Below are 5375 nucleotides of genomic sequence, written 5' to 3'. Positions count from 1 at the left end.
TTATTTTCGTATATGCGTTTCTGTCAGTGTAACGTTACGTTGTGCGTTGCTGCACATATGGGTGTAAGTTAGCGAATGGCACCAGTACACTGTTTTGCTGTTGGCGTTATTAGAAATGGTTGTAAACGCCAAATATTTAGCTAGGAAAGGTAATATATCATATTTAGTTTTTTTGAATACAACAAATACAGTGGCTAGTGTTTTTTTTTTTTTAATTCAAGTTTTTATTACTGATACTCTGCTCTCTTGGCTCCTCTGTAAACCGAATACTACTGTTGTATAAAATTACAATGAATGGTAAAGACTTAAAAATAGGTCGGACGGGTGTTCGGTGCTCTTTCTACATATTGAGTTGTCGGATGATGTACACATGACCATATTATATGATATCGCATTTCTTTTTTAAGACAACCATGCTCTTTTTTTGAAGAAACAATATTTGATGTTTTCTTTCTCCCAAGTCAGAAAGACATTCTTTTCTCTTACAGGGTTTTGTCTTTCTTTTGTTATTTTACAATAATTACTTTAACTATCAGTCCATCAGGGTTGGTGTGCATTATGTTATACTTGTTTGAGTGCTTTCCCCAACACTAGATGGTAGTTACTACTGTGTGAGGAGTGTCAGTCCAGACGTGGTTTAATTGTTAACTTCCGGTTCAGGGGTGCAAAATTAAACTTGTGGTTCACTTTCTTAACTTGTAATGTGATATTTACACCAAAGGCAATGTCAGATTTACCAGCCAGATGCTAAACAAGCTCTGGCTACTTTGCTGATGGCCTGTGTTTCCTCTATAGTATGGTTTGGCATACTGTCGGATGGTAGTGGAATGTATCCTGCATTGTTTTCATTGGGACAAGCCCTATTGCCAGTCAGTGTGGTCCCTGTAGGTACAGTGGTGGTGATGCAATTCAGCTAATGGAAAAAGAACAATAACATACAGTAGGATAGTCAGTTCTTAAGCATTTCAAAAATGTACACGGTCACCCAACAAAGCATTTGGAAAACCAATATTATAGTGACGAGGTGAATACACAGGATGTGCTTTAAAGAAGGTGATTCACTTTTGAGAGGCTTGAAGATATCCTTTGCGGTGGGGAATTGGACAGTAAGCAGCACTGAGTTTCAGGGATAAAGAGATTAAGAACGCAATCCGGGCCACTCCTAACACTTCTTGGTGGACAATTGCAAAGAAAGGCAAGGATCATAAAAGAGGGAGCATAGGATAGCACACTTGGAATTTCATTTATTAGAAAGGTGTCCAGTAGGAGGGTGCGTGGTTGCTGAAGATAGTGCCTACTTGCAATTTCTGAAATTTCACTTTTGGAATAAAACATTAGATCATTGATGAATTAAGAAAAAATGCTGATATTGCAGTGGAACAACAATGTTAGCAGTTGCACGGTTGCCTAACTGTCTGTATGACTTCCTGTGTAACTTTCTGAACTAAGTGAGACCATATTAAACAAACTTAGGGTAGTTTGTGTAAAAGCCGCGCTGTTAATTATGTGCAGCTATTGATAGGGATGTGTGGTTGGTTGCATTGTTGGCCCATGTCAATCCCATCCAGCATACATCGTAGCTTTGAGATAACTTTCTAGGCCAGAGCCGCACGGGGCGATCAATGGAGGCAACTACCCCTCTATTGTTTTCACTCATTGATTGCATTTGTGTGTAGTGTGAGCATATAGAAAAAGATGCTGTTCATTTAAATCGTTATGTAATTAAATGCCCTACAACATATTTAGCATGTACATTGCTTACTGACCCTAAAGAGAATTGTCCCTCCCGTGACGCTTGCATGCATAAAATGAAATTAGCTTCATGAAGTGCTTAAAGGCTAGAGACATGGAATGCGGAATTATGGGACAAGTTGCTTGCACTTTAAAACAGCAGCGTTGCTTGTTTGTGCAGAGGCTGATGTGAACTTGTGAATACATTACCTCTAAATGGGCTCTAGTGTTTACAGATTTATTTAGTGAATTCAGTCTAAATGTTTTGATTTTAAACACACATTCTAGCACTTAAACCACACTTCCTTTAAACTTAGCCAGTGTCTTTTCCATGTTGTTCAGCTGTATGTAGCTCACAACAGATTGCAGGGCGAGTACACTGACTGTTGTGTGTCAGCAGTAATATTAGCTCTATATAGAACATACAGGCCAGAACTGCCTAGAGGCTTGCTTGTCAAATCCTATGTTGTAGATGAATCACAACAGGCGAGCTGCATTCACTGTGGTAATAAGTCTACACGTCTCTATAATAGGTCAGAGTTTTTGTGATGCTCTAAGATTAAAGAAGCTTTCCAAATAATGTTGGCAAAAGCTGAATGAAGACTTTGAGGCAGTAATGTTTGTTTTGATGTTGAAATACCATCAGTGTTCTTTCTGTTTGCACAAAGCAAGGAAAGTTCACCATAAAATGTAGTCCAGATTGAACAGCTGTTGACAGGATGGATTGGAAGTGAGACTGTAGCCCCACAAGTTTAAAACTAGCAGCACCCAGTGAATCCATCAGCAGTCCTATGTGTTGGTGAAAGGCTTTATAGCTCAGTGTTTATTTGCTTCACAATGGATATGGATGTGTTTTATAGTAAAAAGTAGAGCCCGACCGATAAAGGATTTTTAAGACCAATACAAATATTTGGTGATTAATAAATCAGATATTCTGAGATATATATATATTAAAAAAGAAAGAAATCCAGCAACGTGTAACAAAAATTAAACAGATTTCCCTAATATTAGTTATTTGTAGTTATATATGAGTTCTCACAAAAATAATACAATAATAATTTGTATTATTGTCTCAACAGAACAGAGGAACATCAAAATATATTAAAGTTCTGATGAATAAAATGTATAAAAATGCAAACTTATGATATGAAACTTAAAGGTCTTTGAACAAAAACACAATAACAAAAAAAAAAAAATCAGGGATGTTGGAGAGTGATGGAACGCTGCCCCTCCACAGTCACTGGACCTGAACCCTATCGAGATGGTTTGGGGTGAGCTGGACCGCAGAGTGAAGGCAAAAGGGCCAACAAGTGCTGAGCATCTCTGGGAACTCCTTCAAGACTGTTGGGAAACCATTTCAGGTGACTACCTCTTGAAGCTCACCAAGAGAAGGCCAAGAGTGTGCAAAGCAGTAATCAGAGCAAAGGGTGGCTTTTCAGTTATTTCATACGCATTGAATGAGAAGGTGTGTTCAATTATGTTATACTTGTTTGAGTGCTTTCCCCAACACTAGATGGTAGTTACTACTGTGTGAGGAGTGTCAGTCCAGACGTGGTTTAATTATTAACTTCCGGTTCAGGGGTGCAAAATTAAACTTGTGGTTCACTTTCTTGACTTGTAATGTGATATTTACACCAAAGGCAATGTCAGATTTACCAGCCAAATGCTAAACAAGCTCTGGCTACTTTGCTGATGGCCTGTGTTTCTCTATAGTATTCAGTTTGGCATACTGTCGGATGATAGTGGAATGTATCCTGCATTGTTTTCATTGGGACAAGCCCTATTGCCAGTCAGGTGTGTCGCTGTAGGTACAGTGTGGTGATGCAATTCAGCTAATGGCAAAAGAACACTAACATACAGTAGGATAGTCAGTTCTCAAGCATTTCAAAAATGTTTAAGTATATAATTCCATGTGTGTTCATTCATAGTTTTGATGCCTTTAGTGATAATCTACATTGTAAATAGTCATGAAAATAAATAAAGGAAATGCATTGAATGAGAAGGTGTGTTCAAACCTTTGGCCGGTACTGTATATATTTTTTGGCCATTAGAAATGCTGATACTGTTAGTTCAGGGAATGCCTAATATCGGCCCACGAATATATCGGTCGGGCTTTAGTAAAAAGGCTGCATGGAGTCAGTTTTTCAATTCTGATTTTGGATTGTGAACCGTGCTACTTGCACGAGGCATGTGAATGCTGACATGGCTGAGACAGCTCCAGCAGGGCAGACAGCGACACAAAACGGTAAATAAGAAAAATGCAGTAGCTTGCTGTTTTCTCAAGTCCAAACTACATGTATGTGCGACAATGCAAGAAATGTCTTGTTTTTCTCTCTGGTTAATTGGTCAAAGAAAAGAAAAGGAAAGTAGGATTTACTGCATCCATTGAATACTTAGCACTTGTGGAAGCTTTTACATGCATTTGAGAGAGAAAAGATCACCACATCTAGACAACTTTGACCTCTGATCCATAAATAATATGTCTATAAATATTTTTGGCTTGTGGATAATAACCTAACTGTCAACTATAAAAAAATATTTATAAGGATACATTTTTTTTGTCCTAGGGTCAGTGATAGTAGAGAACAGTGAATTTTTGAAAAGCCCTTAAAAAACGAGTGAGCTGTACATCTGTCTTGTAAAATGGTTCCTGACTCCTCTCCCGTCCGTCTCACTAATGTTTTGTCCTGTTGGGCGTAGATGAGTGAAGAGGCTGAGCAGTAATGTGGACATGCAGTTCTTGTGCATGAGTGTGGGACTGGAGAGATAGAGAGCGAGGGCATTTGATTGTAAGATAATAAACTGGTGGAAACTTGTTTTCATTTTTGTGCTTGTGAATTTCTGACGGCACACACACGTCATCTAAATCCCAACCGTCAACATTTTTACCATAACCACATCACCGCCAACACAAGTAACAGCAGGACAACGGCTATTGCAGTACACAAAATCTGTTGGTGTGGTTAGAGCTGCCTTCTTGTTTGATGACATTGGATGGGATGTAAAATCCTACGTGCTCCAATTTATAATACAAAAAAACCTTTCAGATCTCAGAATTATGATGTACCAGTCACACCAGTACACATCATGACTACAAACCGAGGGCATCAGGCACTTTCATAAATCTACATGACCGTCAGTGGACAGGAAGCTCCGGGCCACCACCCACCTGATCTAAATGTGTGTGTGGGTTTGTCATTGAGATATTGTGTGGTCTCCTTCTCTCACAGATGCTAAGTTGAATTTGACCCAAATTATTAACAGAAGCCTCCAAACCAATATCCGCTTTCAACACGTTATGTTCAAATAACTTCTGTTGCTTGCACTGAGTACGGCTTAGTTCCCTCAATTTGTCAACCTACCACGGCAGGCTAATGAAATGACTCATCCTTCAAATCCAACCGAGTTTGCCATATAAGTCATCTTTCAGTTTCATGTCATGTTTTCATAAGGAAAGTTTTCATATTTTGGACCCCATCCCAGACCATGTTAGCTAAGCTTGAGTCCTTTGACAATCTTGACTATATGTACATGTACATCTTATACAGGTCTCAGTTTAAGTGCAGGTTCAAATGTTAAAAAGTCAATGGAGAAAAACAAACAAAATATACATGTCATCTATCTATCTATCTATCTATCTATCT

The 5375-nt window shown here is 38.6% G+C and overlaps 1 protein-coding gene across 2 annotated transcripts in view; it reads left to right on the top strand.

The window, feature by feature from the left end:
- Positions 1 to 5375, top strand: part of septin8a (septin 8a) — a 39195-nt gene that overhangs the window by 553 nt on the left and 33267 nt on the right. The window lies entirely within an intron of this gene.

This window comes from Etheostoma spectabile, chromosome 13, assembly GCF_008692095.1.
Source record: "Etheostoma spectabile isolate EspeVRDwgs_2016 chromosome 13, UIUC_Espe_1.0, whole genome shotgun sequence".
NCBI classification, from domain to species: Eukaryota; Metazoa; Chordata; class Actinopteri; order Perciformes; family Percidae; genus Etheostoma; species Etheostoma spectabile.
The sequence above is the reverse complement of the archived record's forward strand: the minus strand, read 5'-3'. Positions and strand labels throughout refer to the sequence as shown.